Source organism: Grampus griseus (assembly GCF_964374135.1).
Source record: "Grampus griseus genome assembly, chromosome: 9".
NCBI lineage: Eukaryota > Metazoa > Chordata > Mammalia > Artiodactyla > Delphinidae > Grampus > Grampus griseus.
In genome coordinates this window covers 23418369-23439492 of record NC_139003.1, presented here as the reverse complement: position 1 = coordinate 23439492, position 21124 = coordinate 23418369, and the positions used below count along the sequence as shown (strand labels likewise).

The 21124-nt window shown below is 43.5% G+C and overlaps 1 long non-coding RNA gene across 1 annotated transcript; it reads right to left on the bottom strand.

The window, feature by feature from the left end:
• Window positions 1-1035: 1035 nt before the first annotated feature.
• LOC309827641 lies at window positions 1036-21104 on the bottom strand. Its single transcript, XR_014297231.1, has 3 exons — window positions 21040-21104; window positions 20658-20734; window positions 1036-1087 (listed from the first exon to the last, which is right to left on the bottom strand). It is a non-coding gene; the product is annotated as an uncharacterized lncRNA (long non-coding RNA).
• Window positions 21105-21124: the final 20 nt, after the last annotated feature.

Sequence of the window (21124 nt, the reverse complement as noted above, 5' to 3'; positions counted from 1 at the left end):
GTAGACGACAGCATGTTTCCCACCAGCCACTTCAGTTTCCCTCCTGGATAAAATGTAAGTGAGCAGGACCCTATAGGGCCTTCCCAGAACAGGACTCCCCCTCTTTCCCCCCACGTCCTCTGCCTGCCTTTCGTCTGTAGAAAAACTAGTCAAAGAATAAATTTAATCAGAGAGGTGAGAAAATGCAGAAAGAAAGAAAAACTGTCAACCAAGACAAAGAAAGACAAGGACCTTTAGTTCCTGCTCAAGGGCAATAGGTAATATTCTGAGCCAGGTCCTTTGAGCTGTTTTGCAGATACTGAAACTTCTTTGTGGAAGAAGTTAACTGTATGCCACCCACAAGAACACAGACCCCAGACCGGCTGGAACCAGAAGGTTGAAGATATCCACTCCCACCAACCCATCAGAGGACTGTCCATGAGCTGATCACACACACCACAATCCTCCTCCCTCACACTGTCTTTAAAAACCTTTCCCTGAAAACCTTCGGGGACTTCAGGTCTTTTAAGCACTAGCGAGCGGCCCTGGATTCCTTGCTTGGTGCCCTGCAATAAACGCTGCACTTTCCTACACCACCAACCAGGGTCAGTAGATTGGCTTTACTGCACGTGGGCAAGCGAACCTAAGTATGGTTCGGTTACAAAAACAGTCCTAATTAAAGGCATCTAGGAACTAGGAAGCTAGAGTGCTTCCTAAAACTCCTAAAACGACCAATCCTCCCATCTGCCACTCCCCACCCCTACCCCCCCCCCCCCCCCCGTCCTCCGCCCCACACAAGGTCTCAGCCCAGTCCCCCAGAGCCACAAGCCAAGAGGCAACGTAGATGTCTCCATGTTGGCTTCCTACAATCAGTCTGTTATTTGTTTTATGTTGCCACGCCGCTTGCGGGATCTGAGTTCCCCAACCAGGGACTGAAGCCGGGCCATGGCAGTGAAAGCCTGGAATCCTAACCAGTAGGCCAACAGAGAACTTGATATTTGGTTTTTTAATCATAGAGTATAGATTCTTCCCCTCCCATTTGTCCTTGTAACTTACCATTGTCTAATCTAGAGTTGCTTTCTGGAGGCACGAAAAATCTCAGCTGAGTCTGAAAAGATAAATAAGGGTTCATCAGATAAAGGAAGAATAGGTCATTTCAAGTATTGAGACGAGCACAGGCAAGGCTCAGAGGCTTCCCAGGACATGTTCTGTGGAATAATATGTGGCTCTGTGTAAAGGAATCTAGGTCCCGGCTGAGGCACTATGGCATAAGAGCGTAGCACATGAACTCATGGGCTATACTGCCTGGGTTTGAATTCCAGCTCTATTACTTATTAGCAAGTTACTTAAGTTCTTTGTGCCTCATCTATAAAATAGAATCATAGTAATAATACCCAGCTCCTGTTGTTGTTGGGATGATTAAATAAGTTGATACATGGAGAGAACTTAGAACAGTGATGGTGCATAGTAGGTGTTTCATAAATGTTAGATGTTACTATTCCCAATTCATATGTAAGCTTTGGAGCAGCCCATCTTTTTCTTTCACCATTCAACCCAAGTACACCCTATACAAGAAACTCTTTGATTAATCTGAAATGCCTATCTGTTGCATACTACCCAAATGCACTTCATTTCTGGATATCAACATTTTAACAAACTCATTCTCTAACACTATCCTGGGGACTTGGTCACATCAATAGAGAAGGAAGTTTACTACAGGAAATCAAGGAGCTGTCTTGTGACACAATGACTCAGTTATACATTCAACATTCTGACAGCAAGTATTTATTGAGCACTTATTATGTGCCAGGCATCATGTTTCACATGCCTTCCCCTAGAGCCCCACACAGGAGAATTAGGTGGAGGGTGATTGATTTAAGAGTCTCAGAAAGATCAACCTTTGTCTCCAATCTTTCTCCTCCTAACTGCTTGAAAGATTTAGACTGATTTCACTTCTTCAAACCCTTCTTAAGGTGATGCATTCTGGTGGGTCAAAGTTCTAGGCTACCTAGAGAGGTCATACATTAGATATTTAATAGCAGTGAGAAGACCACTATCTGAATAACTCATTTTCTGGAGCAAATGGATCCATAAAGGGCTTTGGTGGGGCTGTGAACACTGGAAATCACGTGTTTGTCAATTTGTGCATTTTTCCCTAGGAGTTCTATGTCAGAAAATATAAGAATTAGATAATAGGACAATCTTCCCAATACAAAACACCTAAAACATAGCAAAGATTCTTTTACATGCATAGCAGAGCTTGAAGAAAAAAAAAAGTGGGGGGGGGAATCTATAGGGGCAAAAGACAAACAAACATACAAAGCAAAGAACAAAACATGTGCTGTTGTAGGTGTTGTCAGTGAAGCTGTGGCTGTCCTGAGCGTGCTGACCAATCCTGATAACCGAAACCTGGAGTACAGCAGGGCCCTCAAGGCTATGCTTTCCAGGAAGGGTGGGCCAGGAGAAATCTGGCCACCAGCAAAGGGAGGGGTCAGTGATAGGTGTTTGTCTCTACCTGCATTCTTGACTTGAATAAACAGTTTCCAGTGAGACTTTGCGCTTCCGGTGAATTTGAGAGTAAAATGTATACTACACGTGGTCTGGGAAGACACAAGAGGGAACGTTAACAAAAATTGGAAATGGATTGGTGGTTCTTTGAAGGAGCTTTGTATAAAGCTTCTCTGGAGGAGTTCCCCCTCACCCCAGGCTACATAGGATTCCCACACAAAAAGTTTGGACAAGTAGAGCTCAAATTAAAAAAAAAAAAAAAAAAAAAAAAAGCTAGGGAATTCCCTGGAGGTCCAGTGGTTAGGACTACGAGCTCAGGGTTCAATCCCTGGTTGGGGAACTAAGATCCCGCACAAGCTGCAAGGCGCAGCCAAAAGAAAAACAAAAAAAATCTAAAAAAACATAGAAAAAATCTCTATGAACAAATGTCAGCAGACCCAATAAATAGCTGCATAAGAGGCTTTCCAGCTCTGATAATAGAATTATTAGGTACAGAGTAAAAAAAAAACAAAACTTTTTTTTAATGTTTAAGAAAACTAAGAAGAAACTGAAAACATGAGAAAAGGACCATATGCTACCAAAAAAAGATGAAGGTTTGAAGAACAAATCAAATGGAACATCTAAAAATGAAAGCCATAATAGTCACAATTAAAAACTAAATGGGCAAGTTAAACAGAAGATTTAGATAGAATGGAAGACAAAATTGGTGAACTAAAAAAAAAAAAAACTAAAAAATTACACAGAATGTAGTAGAGAGAGACAGAAATATGGAAAATAAGGAAAAATTAAGGGACATGATGATCAGAATGAGTAGGACTAATATTCATTGAATTGGCATTCTATAAGGAGAAAATGGAATAAAAAGAGACCAAGAAGGCTTCCCTGGTGGCGCAGTGGTTGAGAGTCCGCCTGCCGATGCAGGGGACACGGGTTCGTGCCCCGGTCCGGGAAGATCCCACATGCCGCGGAGAGGCTGGGCCCGTGAGCCATGGCCGCTGAGCCTGCGCGTCCGGAGCCTGTGCTCCGCAACGGGAGAGGCCACAACAATGAGAGGTCCGTGTACAGCAAAAAAAAAAAAAAAAAAAAAAAACTGTTGACAAGAATATGGAGAAACCCTTATACATTGCTAGTGGGGTTGTAAAATGATGCAGCCACTTTGGAAAACAGTTTGGCAGTTCCAGGAAATAGTAAATATAGAGTTACTACTCCTAGTTATACACTCAAGAGAATTGAAAACGTATGTCCATATAAAAGCCTGTACACAATATTCATATCAACATCATTCATAACAGCCAAAGAGTGGAAATAACCCAAATGTCTATCAACTGATGAATGAATGAGCAAAATGTTGTATATCCATAAAATGGAATATTATTTGGACATTAAAAGAAATGAAATTCTAATTTTTAAAAATTGTGAATCACTATATTGTACACCGGTAACTTATATAATATTGTACATCAACTATACTTCAGTTAAAAATGATATGAAATTCTGATACATGCTATAGCATGGATGAACCTTGAAGACATTATGCTAAATAAAAGAAGCCAGACACAAAAGATCACCAACTGCAGGATTCATTCATATGAAATATCCAGAATAATATTCCTTTGAATAGAATTTTTAAATTACACCTTTGCAAATCTATGTACCTATACATCTTTATCTATAGATATCTATATATCCATAGATATCTAGGTTTTGGGGGAAGGTTGCACAAGAGACTGTTGAAAGTGGTTGCCTTTGGAGATGGAAGATTCATGGATAGAGCATAGAGATGGGTTGGAAACCTTGTTTTTATTATTGAGGTACAACAACATACAATTAAATTCACCCTTTTAAAGTATACATTTGCTGGGTCATATAGTAACTCTTTTTTTAAATTTTTTATTTTGTATTGGAGTATAGTTAAAAATGTTGTCTTAGTTTCAGATGTACAGCAACTGTGTTTAATTTCTTGAGGAACTAGCAAACTTTTTTCCAAAGAAGCAACATCACTTACATTCCCACCAGCAGTTTATGAAGGTTCCTATTTCTCCAAATCCTTGTCAACACTTGCTATCCTCTTTTTTATTTTGTTTTGTTTTGTTTTGTTTTGTTATTGCCTCTGGGTCTGAAGGTCTATGAGAAGTGGCATAAATCTTGCTTTTATTTTATTTGTATTATAGGGTCTGTGATCTTTGTGTAGGGGTCACAAGGTTAGAAAAAAAATTTGCTCTCTGTTCACTCTTTAGAATTAGGAAATCAGCCTTATCCACACTAAAAATTTCCCCAGGGCTATTTTTAATATTTCAAAAACCCTGATATAGGACTTCCCTGGTGGCACAGTGGTTAAGAATCCGCCTGCCAATGCAGGTGACACGTGTTTGATCCCTGGTCCGGGAAGATCCCACATGCCATGGAGCAACTAAGCCTATGTGCCACAACTACTGAGCCTGCGCTCTAGAGCCTGCAAGCCACAACTACTGAGCCTGCGTGCCACAACTACTGAGGCTGTGTGCCACAACTACTGAAGCCCACACGCCTAGAGCCCGTGCTCTGCAACAAGAGAAGCCACCACAATGAGAAGCCCACACACCGCAACGAAAAGTAGCCCCCGCTGGTCACAACTAGAGAAAGCCCGCGTGCAGCAACAAAGACCCAAAGCAGCCAAAAATAAATAAATAAATAAATAAAATTTTTTTTAAATTTAAAAAAAAGAGAAAAGAAAGTGCTTTGACAACTAACAGTCCTCTGCATATGTAAGGGATGATTACAATTCATTAATTTTCCAAACATGTATTGTGCTCTTCAGTGGAACAAGTAATTTAAATTTCTGCCCTCAAAGAACTTATAATTCAAGCTTTTACTTGATTTAAAGTTACTTTTCTCAACAAGGCAGTGCAGGAAGGGATACGAGGCCAGGTGTATAATTGAGGCTATCTGAGTTTAGTGTGGAAAACTCAAATCTCATTTGATCAAGTGTGGCAGTGGGAGTTGAATCAGGGTATTAGATCCCTGGGGGTAGAATGGGGCAGGCACCCTGTCTTGTTCATTGCTGCGTCCCCAGCACCCAGTACAGTCTCAGGCACATAACATAAGGATAATAATAACAAAATATAACTAACATCAGTTGAGCACATCAGTGCCAAACACTGTACCAAATGCTTTGTCTGCATAAATTTCATTTATTCTTCAAAACGTGGGACTTCCCTGGCGGTCCAGTGCTTAAGACTCCGTACTCCCAACACAGGGGGCACAGGTTCAATCCCTGGGTGGGGAACTAAGTTCCCACATGCCACATGGTGCAGCCTAAAAAAAAAGAAAAACAAAAAAAACCCAGTCTTATTGGAGTAGGCAGCATTAATCCCACTGAGAGAAAACTGAGCCTCAGAACGATTAAGGAGCTTGTCCAATGTCACCTAGTCACTGAGTAGTGGAGCTGAGTTTCAACTCACGTCCAGTTTTCCTGGAGGCCACTGCTCTTAACCCTGAAACACCCACATGAGAAATCCAGTCCTGTTGTATCTCTTCGTGGAGGCACAGTGAGGACAGCAGGCTGGTGGAGCTTGGCGGTACTCACCTCCGAGATGCCCCACCAGCTCCCCCAGCTCTGATTCTACTGCCCCGAGCTACCATCTGTCATGTTTTGGATCCCCAAATGGACTTCCGTACAGAGGAAAGAAAGCACTCCTCACTGTGATTTAATAAATGGAAATAAGTCAATAAGTATTTTAATGTCAATTTCATGTGAGTTTTACTAATATTGAGTTATAATAACTAACTTTATATTTTAAGTTAATGTTCCAAAATTTTATTAATGATATAAGTGAGCTATATATAAATTTAAGTGATAAACCTTAAAGAAAATCAGAGCCTTATCAACTAAAAGTATGCCTATACTATTAAACTTCTAGATCTATAAGTTGAATAACTGGGGTAGGAGGGAGGTAGAGTCCTAAAGGCAAGTAGTTTAGTCTCCAAAATGCTTCACCCAATGCTTATTCGTAGTGACATTTAATAAATAGTTGTTGAATAAATGTGTGTAAAAAGGAGGAAATAATCATAAACAAAATTAAAAGCAAATAGATGGGGAAATATTTTCATAAATACAATAAGAAAGGGCTCAATATATGAAGAAGGGCTCAAATATATCAAGAACTTGGAAAACTGATACAAAAAATATGAAATCTTTAATAGAAAAATGAAAACACCAAATAAATGAAGAATGAACGAATGGTTGGCTTGGAGCTACCGGAGAGATGCCTCTCCTGGAAGTCAGCACCTTAATTTTGCAAGAGAGCATTGGGGACCATATGACGACAAGCGGACTTCAGGAATGTGAGAAGAGGGAAGTAATCAGAAAATGCATGGAGTTTAGCAGGGAAGCTGGGTTAGACCTCTTTCAGACAAGCCAGAGAGAGCAGGAGAGGGGTTGCTCTGGGGACTGACTGGGTGATCAGATGTCCCAAGTTGGAGAAAGCAGCCAGAAAAATCAGAGATATTTGGAAGCAGGAATGTGGCTTTACTGGGAAGAGGTTGGAGGGTGAGCTCACCCTCTGGGGACGAAATTCAACTCTAGCAGGTGGACAGCAGTCTTTGGGAGAGTGCTTGGGGAGGGGCAGGGCCAGCTCTGTCCTGCCCTGACAGGTCACAGGAGCCCAGCCTTGGGAGCAGGGTGAGTCGGAACGTGGGCTCTGATGATAGTAGCAACATGTCTGGCATGTGAAAATGTCTTTTCCTTGTGAGAAACCAGGTGAAGCGATGTGACTCAGGGGCTTAGCAAGTGCAGGACTGGTTACTGGGCTTGCTTCCAGGCCCTAGTCTTGTCCCCAGATCCTGGAATGACTTTGACTTCATGCCCTTCCCATTAGGGGTCTCATAGCTGAGAACTCATCCCCAGGAGATAAGGGTGACTTTCACAGTGCACACCCTTTGTGGGAAAGGGGCTGTTCAGGTGTGCTGGCCTCTGGAGCTTGGGGGACTTCCCTCCTTTCCTGGCTTGGAAGAAGTAAGGGAGCTTCAGGCAGCCCATGTCCACTATTTACCAGGTGATTCACTAATCCAACTAAAGAACCTCAACTTCCTGCAGTGATGAGCCCAGCACATAGTTTCAGGTACACAGATCACCAATAGTCACATGTCCCTTGACTAAGTGACCTGCACAAGGAGGCTGTGAAAGCTACATGCCCAGGCACTCCGGGCATCAGGAGTCACACTGACAATGAGAACATCCACAGGCCTGGAGCCACTGACAGTGCAAAGGTTCCTAGTGTGCACATGCTTGCCCTGAAGCACACACACCCATCTTGGTGTGCACACTCAGAGCCCCCTGAGCTCTACATCCCCCTACACACCAAGCTCATTCTTTTGGGTAGCCCCCATTTTGAGGAAGTGCCAAAGCTGCTTGGTTCTTTTGCTGTGAAAGGAGATTCTCCACAACCCTCTGCTCTTCTTTCTTCTTGACTTCTCCCTGTTTAGCAGAGAGAGAAGAGGCAGGGGACAGCTATGAATTCATTCCAGAAGGCTGAGAATGGGAGGCTGCCAGGACCTCATAAAAGCACTGAGTTATAGAATCTAATCAGCTGGAAGGAACATTACAGAGCTCGGTCCATTTGTTTTACTGGTGAGGACCCTGAGGCTGAAAGGAGAAAGAGACTGGCCCATTGCTCTGGGCTGGGAAGGGCTGAGCCTGAGTTTGGTGACGTGCGTGCGTGGGACGGGCAGAGAGGGTACAGGTTCAGTCTAGCTAAAGGGTTTGGTGAGCTCAGGGGGCTTACTGATCTTCAGTGCTTGCACAAGATAGGAGATTGATCAACAGATAACCACTAAGCATCTGGTTTGCACAAGGCATAGACTAAGGAGATAATACATCTTTAAGTCTTAAAATAACTCTTCCTCTCAAAGTGATTACAATCTAACAGTGGAGAGAAGTGAATAAGCAAAATGTTTGTGATAATTTTTAGGAACAGTACAAGAGGTTCTCTAGACAGAACATGCTTATCAATTGAGAGGCATAAACAGTGAATGCTATGACATCAGGAAGCAATACTTGAATATGCAAAAGAACCACTGGTGGTGGTCTGGGGAGGTTTCCAGGGCCAAAGAAGAGAGCTGGGAGCCTAAGATACTGAGTAGTTTTAGTTGCCTTTCCGGATCCGTCAGGCCAGTGGGTTGGTGGGGGCAGGCTCAGGAGGGACCGGGCCATCCTGGTTGAGGGGAATGCAGGGGCAGATTCTGGCTGGACAGTGTTTCCCCACGGCAGCTTCTGCCCTTCTTGGCTGGGATAAGAGGCAGCAGGGCAGCCTGCATCTTCACTAGCCGACTTGGAACAGAGCCAAGGAGTTAGTCAGCTGGCAGTAGAAATGGCTGGGCATCTGTGTCTGGGGGAAAGGTGCCAGCCAGCCAGGAAGAGGAAGAATGCGCCCATGTGTGCACATATATGTCAATACAGGGCATGTGTGTGTAGCCACACCCAGAAGAGGGGGAAGTGTTATTGTAACTATGAATGAAAACAGCACAGAAATCAGGAGAACCCCATTGCCTCCCAAGTTCTCTATCCCAACGGCCAGCTCCCTGATAAGATGGCAGGACACCTGCCACCCCCTGTGGCTCCCGCTGCCACTTGCCAGGTGGCATGAAGCTCACTCCATGCCTGGCTTGGTCACAGCTGGCCTGGGCTCCCCTGCTCTCAGAGAGCCCACCTTGATCGCAAGACAAGAGGACAGGAGGGGGAAAGACTTCGTCTTAACGCTTAATAATTTTATGATTCCATGAAGGAAGGAGAGAGCAGAGTGTCAACACACAGATTTATCCCAAACTCTTGGATGGACATAATTTGGTAGATAGCACAGAAAGAGAAAACACTTTTAAATACATGTTTTGAGTGAGTTTCCCCTTTGATGCTTACTACCTACAGAAGAGAAGACTAGACCGTCCACAAGCTTTTACTGAGATGAGGAAACAGGGTTTCTTCACCCCAAATCCTTCCTAAGCTTTTTCATTAACATTTTTTCAAAACATTCATTGATTTTTTTCTTATTATTATACAATATATGCTTATAGTAGAAAATTGGAAACTATAGGAAACTATGAAATGAATCCATAATCTACCATCCACCCACTTTAAGAACTTCCACAGGCCCTCAACATGCCTATCATATGATGCCCCCATCACATTAAAATACACCCACATCCCACATTGATGGTTATCGAGATGAGTTGAAATTGTCTAGTTGAGATAATGTCATATTTTGGAGACTTTTGATTAAATGTTTTTTCATTTTAATTTTGCCTTTTTTTAATTTAATTTTTTTGTTTTTTGGTACGTGGGCCTCTCACCGCTGTGGCCTCTCCCATTGTGGGGCACAGGCTCCGGACGCGTAGGCCCAGCGGCCATGGCTCACGGGCCCAGCCGCTCCGCGGCACGTGGGATCTTCCCGGACTGGGGCATGAACCCGCGTCCCCTGCATCGGCAGGCGGACTCTCAACCACTGCGCCACCAGGGAAGCCCCTCTGGAGAGTTTTTATCATAAATGGGCGTTGAATTTTGTCAAAGGCTTTTTCTGCATCTATTGAGATGATCATATGGTTTTTATTCTTCATTTTGTTAATATGGTGTATCACATTGATTGATTTGCGTATATTGAAGAATCCTTGCATCCCTGGGATAAATCCCACTTGATCGTGGTGTATGACCCTTTTAATGTGCTGTTGGATTCTGTTTGCTAGTATTTTGTTGAGGATTTTTGCATCTATGTTCATCAGTGATATTGGTCTGTAATTTTCTTTTTTTGTAGTATCTTTGTCTGGTTTTGGTATCAGGGTGATGGTGGCCTCGTAGAATGAGTTTGGGAGTGTTCTCTCCTCTGCAATTTTTTGGAAGAGTTTAAGAAGGATGGGTGTTAGCTCTTCTCTAAATGTTTGATAGAATTCACCTGTGAAGCCATCTGGTCCTGGACTTTTGTTTGTTGGAAGATTTTTAATCACAGTTTCAATTTCATTACTTGTGATTGGTCTGTTCATATTTTCTATTTCTTCCTGGTTCAGTCTTGGAAGGTTATACCTTTCTAAGAATTCGTCCATTTCTTCCAAGTTGTCCATTTTATCGGCATAGAGTTGCTTGTAGTAGTCTCTTATGATGCTTTGTATTTCTGCAGTGTCCATTGTACCTTCTCCGTTTTCATTTCTAATTTTGTTGATTTGAGCCCCCTCCCTCTTTTCAGTTATTTATTTATTTATTTATTTATTTATTGGCTGCATTGGATCTTCGTTGCTGTGTGCGGGCTTTCTCTAGTTGTGGCAAGCGTGGGCTACTCCTTGTTGCGGTGTGCAGGCTTCTCATTACGGTGGTTTCTCTTTACTGTGGAGCACAGGCTCTAGGCACACAGGCTGCAGTAGTTGTGGCTCACGGGCTCTAGAGCACAGGCTCAGTAGTTGTGGTGCACAGGCTTAGCTGCTCTGTGGCATGTGGGATCTTCCTGGACCAGGGATCGAACCCATGTCCCCTGCATCGGCAGGCGGATTCTTAACCACTGCGCCACTAGTGAAGTCCCTAAAGTCTATTTTACCTGATATGAATATTGCTACTCCAGCTTTCCTTTGATTTTCATTTGCATGGAATATCTTTTTCCATCCCCTCACTTTCAGTCTGTATGTGTCCCTAGGTATGAAGTGGGTCTCTTGTAGACAGCATATATATTGGTCTTGTTTTTGTATTCATTCAGCAAGCCTGTGTCTTTTGGTTGGAGCATTTAATCCATTCACATTTAAGGTAATTATTGATACGTATGTTCCTATTACCATTTTCTTAATTGTTTTGGGTTTGTATTTTTAGGTCCTTTTCTTCTCTTGTGTTTCCCACTTAGAGAAGTTCCTTTAGCATTTGTTGTAGAGCTGGTTTGGTGGTGCTGAATTCTCTTAGCTTTCACTTATCTGTAAAGCTTTTGATTTCTCCATCAAATCTGAATGAGGGGCTTCCCTGGTGGCGCAGTGGTTGAGAGTCTGCCTGCCGATGCAGGGGACACGGGTTCGTGCCCCAGTCCGGGAAGATCCCACATGCTGCAGAGCAGCTGGGCCTGTAAGCCATGGCCGCTGGGCCTGCACATCTGGAGCCTGTGCTCCGCAACAGGAGAGGCCACAACAGTGAGAGGCCTGCGTACCGCTAAAAAAAAAAAAAAAAAAATCTGAATGAGACCCTTGCCAGGTAGAGTAATCTTGGTTGTAGGTTCTTCCCTTTCATCACCTTAAATATATCGTGCCACTCCCTTCTGGCTTGAAGAGTTTCTGCTGAGAAATCAGCTGTTAAGCTTATGGGAGTTCCCTTGTATGTTATTTGTCGTTTTTCCCTTGTTGCTTTTAATAATTTTTCTTTGTCTTTAATTTTTGTCAACTTGATTACTATGTATCTCGGCATATTTCTCCTCGGTTTTATCCTGCCTGGGACTGTCGGCGCTTCCTGGACTTGAGTGGCTATTTCCTTTCCCATGTTAGGGAAGTTTTCGACTATAATCTCTTCAAATATTTTCTCAGGTCCTTTCTCTCTCTTCTGCTTCTGGGACCCCTATAATGCAAATGTTTTTGCGTTAGTGTTGTCCCAGAAGTCTCTTAGGCTGTCTTCATTTCTTTTCATTCTTTTTTCTTTATTCTGTTCCGCAGCAGTGAATTCCACCATTCTGTCTTCCAGGTCACTTATCCATTCTTCTGCCTCAGTTATTCTGCTGTTGATTCTTTCTAGTGTATTTTTCATTTCAGTTATTGTATTGTTCATCTCTGTTTGTTTGTTCTTTAATTCTTCTAGTTCTTTTTTAAACATTTCTTGCATCTTCTCGATCTTTGCCTCCATTCTTTTTCTGAGGTCCTGGATCATCTTCACTATCATTATTCTGAATTCTTTTTCTGGAAGGTTGCCTATCTCCACTTCATTTAGTTGTTTTTCTGGGGTTTTATCATGTTCCTTCATCTGGTAAATAGTTCTCTGCCTTTTCATTTTGTCTATCTTTCTGTGAAGGTGGTTTTCGTTCCACAGGCTGCAGGACTGTAGTTCTTCTTGCTTCTGCTGTCTGCCCCCTGGTAGATGAGGCTATCTAAGAGCTTGTGCAAGCTTCCTTGCACAAGGAAGGGAGGGACTGGTGGTGGGTAGAGCTGGGTGTTGCTCTGGTGGGCAGAGTTCAGTAAAACTTTAATCTGCTTGTCTGCTGATGGGTGGGGCTGAGTTCCCTCCCTATTTGTTGTTTGGCTTGAGGCGATCTGACACTGGAGGCTACAGACTCTTTGGTGGGGCTAATGGCAGACTCCGGGAGGGCTCACGCCAAGGAGTACTTCTGTGAGGTTCTGCTGCCAGTGTCCTTGCCCCTTGTCCTTGCAGTGAGCCACAGCCACCCCCCAGCCTCTGCAGGAGGCCCTCCAACACTAGTTTGTAGGTCTGGTTCAGTCTCCAATGGGGTCACTGCTCCTTCCCCCGGGTCCTGATGCACACACCACTTTGTGTGTGCCCTCCAAGAATGGAGTCTCTGTTTCCCCTAGCCCTGTCAAAATCTTGCAATCAAATCCCACTAGCCTTCAAAGTCTGATTCTCTGGGAATTCCTCCTCCCGTTGCCGGACCCCCAGGTTGGGAAGCCTGATGTGGGGCTCAGAACCTTCACTCCAGTGGGTGGACTTTTGTGGTATAAGTGTTCTCCAGTTTGTGAGTCACCCATCCAGTGGTTATGGCATTTGATTTTATTGTGATTGCACCCCTCCTACTGTCTCATCGTGGCTTCTCCTTTGTCTTTGGATGTGGGGTATCTTTTTTGGTGAGTTCCAGTGTCTTCCTGTCCATGATTGTTCAGCAGTTAGTTGTGATTCTGGTGCTCTCACAAGAGGGAGTGAGCTCATGTCCTTCTACTCCACCATCTTGAACCAATTTTCACGTCTGAAATATTTTTGAGAGTTGTTGTAAAGTCTATAGGCCGCAGGCACTGTGCCTGTTGTGACTAATGGATACAAGGCCCTGCTTAGTGAAAAATACTGTTAGTGTTAATATTTAAGAGTATATCCTATCAGTCTCTCAATATATATAAATTTTTCACTGTTAACTTATATGGCCCATATAGTTTTACTTGTTTGTTTGTTTATTTATTTATTTTTTGGGCAGTGTTGGGTCTTCATTGTTCTGTGCAGGCTTTCTCTAGTTGGGGCAAGCAGGGGCTACTCTACCTTGCAGTGTGCAGGCTTCTCACTGCAGTGGCTTCTCTTGTTGCGAAGCATGGGCTCTAGGTGCGCAGGCTTAAGTAGTTGTGGCACGTGGGCTCAGTAGTTGTGGCGCACAGGCTTAGCTGCTCCGCGGTATGTGGGATCTTGCCACACCAGGGATTGAACCAGCATCCCTGCATTGCCAGGCGGATTCTTAACCACTGCACCACCAGGGAAGTCCTATAGTTTTATTCATTTGTTTATTTAATAAATTCTATTTATTATTTATTTTTGGCTGCATTGGGTCTTCATTGCTGTGCGCGGGCTTTCTCTAGTTGTGGCAAGTGGGGGCTACTCTTCGTTGTAGTGCGCAGGCTTCTCACTGTGGTGGCTTCTCTTGTTGAGGAGCATGGGCTCTAGGCATGCGGGCTTCAGTAGTTGTGGCTCATGGGCTCAGTAGTTGCGGCTCATGGGCTTCAGAGTGCAGGCTCAGTAGTTGTGCGCTTGGGCTTAGTTGCTCCGTGGCATGTGGGATCTTCCCAGACCAGGGCTTGAACTCGCATCCCCTGCATTGACAGGTGGATTCTTAACCACTGCACCACCAGGGAAGCCCTGTAGTTTTAAATACAATTTTTCCTACTGTGAATGGTTCATCCAGCATTTCCCAAATGGAGATTGGGGACAGAGGTCTATTGTGCCTTTAGGACTCTCCCTCTCTCTCTCTCTCTCTCTCTCTCTCTCTAACACACACACATACACACACACTATCCAGGCTGCAGCCTCTGAGTGCAGGTTCTAGAACCACAAACCTGTGAGGCAGAAAGACGTAGAGATAGCTCATTTCCCTTAGTCCTGCATTTCACAGAAGAGGAAACTGAGGCCTGGTGAAGTGACTTGCCTCAGGTCAGTGGGTACTTAGTGCCAGAAGCTGACTCCGAATTGAGATCCCTGGCCTAGATAGGGGTGAAGAAGCCACTGTTTGCCTCGGGTGCCCTCTGCCCATGCTTTAGGGCTGGCTCTCCCCTCCATGGGCACCCTGCTCTGGTGCTCTGCACTGCCATAGCCCTCCCATGTCCTCCCACTTCCCACAGCTCCCAGGGCTCTTGCCCTGATTTCCCCATCCAAACTCACTCGGCTATTTTCCCCTCATTGCGTATGTGTCATTGTCACAATGTTGCATAAGCAATTAATTTACAAAATGTTAGTAAGTTAAAATTTTTCTTCTAATGGTGTAAATAACAGTTGCATATGGGAGAAAATTTGAGGAAAAAAAGAAGCCCATAACCATATCACCCAGAAATGATCATTGTTAAAATGTTGTTGCACAATAAATACAAATAAATAGAACCAATCATTGAGCAGCTGTTCTTTTTTTTAAAATGTCAAATATCTGATATACAAAAATTATTATTCATTCATTCATTCAATATTTATTGAACACCTACTATAGGCCAGACACTGCTCTGGGTTTAGGTATATATTAACTGACAAAATTGTCCAAGTCCTTGTCCTCAAGGAGCTACCTTCTAGTGAGGGAAGATAGACAATTAACTAGGAAATATAAAATAGGTTTGGTGGTGTTGAGTACTATGAAGAATAAATGAAGCAGAGTCAGGGAGATGGAGAGGGTGAGGAGTGTTGTTTTGTGTAGGGTGATTAGGAAGCCCTCTCTGAGAAATGACATTTGACGGGGTCCAGAAGGGAGGGAGAGAGTGAGTCCATGCATTCAACAGATATACATCAAATGATGTTTTAGACACTGAGTATACAGCAGAAAATAAGACAGACTTTCCACCCTGGGCCATGGTCCTTCTCTTTACTGCAAGACACCTGCTCTATTCTACCCAATGGCTTGAAGACTGAATTGTTCAGGAAGGGAAGGTTGAAGAAAAGCCACGCTTAACATTTTAATACAGACTTCAAAGGTCTAAAATTAATCAGTATCTACCTTCCTCTTACAGAAGACATGCTCAACTTTCTCTGCTCACCAGTTCTATCTTAAACCTTTACCATTTTTTTTTGTTAGTTCATCTTGCTGGTTTTATTTTGCCAAAGTAATCATTATCATTAAAAATGGTTTTAGGGGGCTTCCCTGGTGGCACAGTGGTTGAGAGTCCACCTGCCGATGCAGGGGATGCGGGTTCGTGCCCCGGTCTGGGAGGATCCCACAAGCCGCGGAGCGTCTAGGCCCGTGAGCCATGGCCGCTGAGCCTGTGTGTCCAGAGCCTGTGCTCTGCAACGGGAGAGACCACAACAGTGAGAGGCCCGCGTACCGAAAAAAAAAAAAAAAAAGGTTTTAAATAGTCATTATTTGTTTAGATTTATTCATATGTTTTCTAAATGACTACTCACATTTTCTTGCATCTATTTCCTTCTAATGTTCAGTTTTCTTCTTACATACATGCTTCAAAAGTTTCCCTAATAAGGGTCTATAGCAAATTCCCTGGTGGTCCAGTGGTTAGGACTCTGCGTTTCCCTGTGAAGGCACGAACTAAGATTCCACAAGATGTGTGGCGTGCCCAAAATAAATAAATAAATAAAAAAAATTTAAAGGCTCTATAATGGTTAATTCTGTTTTTGTTTGTCATCTGAAGATATCTTTTTTTTTTTTTTTTTGGGGTGCGGGCCTCTCACTGTTGTGTCCTCTCCCGTTGCGGAGCACAGGCTCCGGACGCGCAGGCTTAGCGGCCATGGCTCACGGGCCCAGCCACTCCGCGGCATGTGGGATCTTCCCGGACCGGGGCGGGAACCCGCGTCCCCTGCATCGACAGGCGGACTCTCAATCACTGCGCCACCAGGGAAGCCCTGAAGATATCTTTTTAAATAATTTTATACAATTTAAAAGTTACTTTCTGAGAATAGATACATGCATATGTATGGCTGAGTCCCTTTGCCTGTGCACCTGAAACTATCACAACATTGTTAATAGGCTATACTCCAATATAAAATAAAAAGCTAAAAAAAAAGGTACTTTCCATTTACAGTTATTGCAAAATATTGACTATATTCCCCGTACTGTACAATACGTCCTTGAGCCTGTCTAACACCCAGCAGTTTGTACCTCCCACTCCCCCACCCCTATACTGCACACACACCCCCACCACTGGTAACCACTAGTTTGTTCTCTGTATCTGAGTCTGTGAAGATGTCTTTAATTTGTCCTTCTTTTTAAAGAATAAGATATAATTCACATGCCAAAATTCACCATTTTAAAGTGTGCAATTCAGTGGTTTACAGAGTTGTGCAACCATCACCACTGTCTAATTTTAGAACATTTTCATCATCCCCAAAAAGCTGTCACTCCCCATTCCCCTCTCCCTCCAGTCCCTGGCAACCACTAACCTACTCTCTGTTTCTATGGACTTGCCTATTCTGGACATTTCCTGTATATGGAATCATGCAATACGTGCCCTTTTGTGTCTGACTTCTTCACGTAGCATAACATTTTCAAGGTTCCTCCATATTGTAGCATGTATTAATACTTCATTTTTTATGGCTAAGTAATATTCCATTGTACCCCATTTTATTTACCCATTCATCAGTTGATGTACATTTGGGTTACTTCCATTTTTTAACTATTATGAATAATGCTGCTATGGACACTTGTGTACAGGTTTTTGTGTAAACCCATGTCTTCAATTCTCTTGGGTATATACTTAGCAGTGGAATTGATGGCTCATACGGTAACTCTATGTTTAACTTTTTGAGGATCCGTCAAATTGTTTTCAGCAGCCGCTGCACCACGTTACATTCCCAAGAGCAACGTATAAGCGTCCCATTTTCTCCACATCCTCATCAACACTTGTAATTTTATTTTCTGCCATCCTAGTGGGTAGGAGGTGGTATCTCATTTTGTACATCCTACCTTGTGAGTTTGTTTTAACACAAACTGTAGCATATACACTTGCTTTATCCATTGAATTTTGTGGAAATCATTTTCATATGTGCAAAACTACTTATTCTTTTTTGCTGGCTTCATGGTAACCCATTGTATGAATATGCAATTCTGCTACTGGTCATAGACTTAACCAGTCCCCTACTGATAAGCTCGCTGTTCTATTTTTTTCCCCCAATCTTTTGTTATTACAGAAAGTTCTGCAATGGCTGCCTCATATTCTATTCTTCACATGCAGGAGTTGCCTGTAATGATCATTCCTAGAAGTGGAATTCTAGATTAAAGGGCATGTGCATTCTTTTATTTTTGTAGGTATTGCGAAATTGATTTCCATAGAGAGTGTACCAATTTATACTCATCAGCAATGTGGACACATGTTCTTTAAATGGACCCAGGAGCATAAGATCAAATTTCTGAAGCTAATGTATTCTTAGTATGTACTCCTGTGTTAGCCAACTATTGAATCACTTCTTTTGAGGGGCTTGGGGATAAGGATACACCTCACATGGAGCTTTCCTTGGTTAGCAGTTTCCAAGGAGGAGGTAGACCCTGAAGCGGGTTTGCCTTGGAGCTCTATCCACCCTTCTTTGGTGGAACAGTGGGGACTCCCTGAAGATGCTGGGCAAGATAATCATTTGTTCATTTATTCCTTTTATCAACAAATATTTATTGAAAGTCTCCAACATGGTGCTAGGTGCTAGGATGGAATGAAAACAAAATTAGACCAGATACTCCTTGCAGTGACTCAGGTTCTTGAAGGGTAGCAGACATTAACACAACTAAGAGTAAGGTAACAAACAGTGAGTGAAATGTATATCATTTCATACTTGAGCCTGTAGCAAGGGTCTGAGGGTCAGCAAAGTGTTCCCAGAGGAAACATGTTTGAATTGAGATATGAAGGATGAATAAGAGACTAGCTAGAGGGAAGTCTCTTTTTCTTTTGGTGGAAAAAGCATGGTTAACACATAAAGAAAGGAGGTAATAATACCTACCTCATAGGGTTGTTATGAAAATTAACTTAAATAATTTATGTGCTGTATTTAGCAAAATGCTTAGCATGTCTGTTATTAGGAGAATGTTTATTTTGTTTCCACTGTTCCATTCAGTCATGAGGAATAGTAAAATTCCAGATCCCCAAGCAAAGCACTGCCACCCTAACTATGTTCTTACTTCATTTTTCTCAACCAGCCAGTTCTCTCTCTTCCTCCATTTTTGGGCTCCCAAGCACTGCAGTACATCTATAACAGTCCACCTTAGAAGCTAATGAGATTAATAACTACCACTTATCTTGTCCTAATCTACACTAAGTACTTTACATCCATTATTTAAGCTAATCTTCATAACAATCTTAGTAGGTAAGAACTATTACTACTCCCATTTTATAAATGAAGAAACCGAGGCAAGAAGAGCCCAAGGACAATACTTAGCAAATTGCAGAGCAGGGTTCAAACTCAAGTCTGACTAATTTCTAACCACTACCCTACCATGACTTGGGTTGCTAGTTATCTTTCTTAGGTCTTGTTTACCCAACCAGGTGACAAGCGTATTTTAGGATAAGAACCCGCCTTTATACATTTTAGTAAAGCAAGAGCTAATATTTATTAATCATCTACTATGTGACACATACTTTACATGCATTATTTCAAATCCTCACAACAACTCTGTTTTATATATTATTTCCCCCATTTTACAGATTAGGAGACTAAGGCTCAAAGGGATTAATTAACTTGGCCAAGGTGGTGGAGACAGGACAAGAATCTTGATATAGGTACCTACCCAGAGATGATGGTCAGTAGCATTTGTAGTTCATAGATGAGAAAGCACTGGGCTATATTCATCCAAACTCTGGTTGTTTCCATCTGGCGTGATGTTTAGACCATGGCAGTGAATATGGGGTAGGGAATTGCTGGAGAGGTGCCCATCTCTTCCTTTGAGTTATGTGAAAATAAAATTTTAGAGCTCCCAATAAGTAGAGCCCAAAGGGTTATTGTGGAATTCCTGTTTTCACTCACTGAACATAGTCTACTGTGAGCAAAGTCCCTCACTGGGAGTTTTGCAGTAGAGGATACAGATAATTTTAACACATACACAATGTTTTCTATGTGCCAGGCACCATTCTCAGTGCTTTATGTCGATTAATTCATTTAATTTCCAGGTGAGGACGGTTATTATCCCATATAACAACTGAAGAAACTAAAGTACCTAAAGGTTAAAGGTTTCGCCCAAGGCCTCTAACTAGCAAGGGTGGGGGACACCGGGTAATGTGATTTCAGAGCTGGAGCCTCTCCTAAATAACAGTGCAAGAGGAGAGCCACTGAGTCCAGCGAAAAAAGGAGACGAAACTCTAGTACAATGAAGAGCCAAAAATTCCTTTGGGCTGAGTAGAAAAGTTAATTTCAAAGTGCCTGCCTGCCTGCCTGCACGTCTCCATCTGCAACGTTCTCCCTTCCTGGCAGCCTTTCCAGCCCCTCCTCCTCTGACAGCGGACTGAGCCAGGAAAGTAGGTTAAAGGTCGCAGCTGGGATTTGGCTCTTCCTGACTCGTTTAGTCCCTTTTCCGCAGAGCACGCGGAGCCCGCAGAGACGAGGGAGCTCCTGGATTGTCACTCGTCCAGTCCAGGCACGCGGAACCGACAGTCCTAGCACTCAGTGGACCTGCTAGAGTCACCAGCCCCCGAGCTTTGGCCCTCTCCCCTCCTCCTCCCCAGGAGGAAGGCAATGAAACCACCGACAGCCTTCCGCGTGGACGTTCCTCCCCAGGGGTCTCCCCACTCCCAGCGTGTCCCCAGCACTCTATTTCCCGAGATCCGCCATTGGGTGCTCTCACGACAGAACATCGACATTTCTTGGGCTGGGAGGGTGGTGCTTAATATGACTTCCCAGCACCCAAATGGGCATAAAGTTGGACTGTGACCTCCTAGCTCTTTGGTTCAATCGCAAAGCATCCTCAAACTTCATTTAGTGGCCACATTTTAGACGAGGAAACTGAGACTCTGCGTGCAAAGGGACTCACTCAGCCACATGCAATTAAGCGCAGACACCAGGGCCAGGTGAGTGTTTCACATTTTCTTAATGTGACAAACTCATAGAAAACGGAATTTATGTTGTAAAAAGTTCTCACCATTCCAGAGATATCAATGGCAAATTAAACCTCAGGACTTGGAGGCTGAGGGGGTGGCGTCTGGAATCCTGGTACCTCTAGGAAATGAAACAAAGTCAGCTTTTCAGTCCCTGGAATGGAGAAAACTGGGAGCAGAGGGTAGGGTGGGGGTCTGAGGCCCTCTGACAGTCTGTGCTTTGTTGAAATCTCTGGTGAGAAACCCATCCCCCCGCCGCCCGGACTTCATCCCATGCAATATGCGGGCCCTTGGATTGGGGCGTCTCAGGTGTACTTTCCACCGACTTGGTATGAGGGAAAAATGAGCTTTCTGATTCCTTCAAAAGTTTCCTGCAGCACGAAAAGACAGTCGAAGTTAACCCACACGCCTTGTCCCATTGCCCACCTCAATGACTCAGAGCCGCAGGACGTGCGTTTCTCGAAACAGCCCAGACCACAAGCGCAAAGAACCGCCCCGGACCCCAGACCGC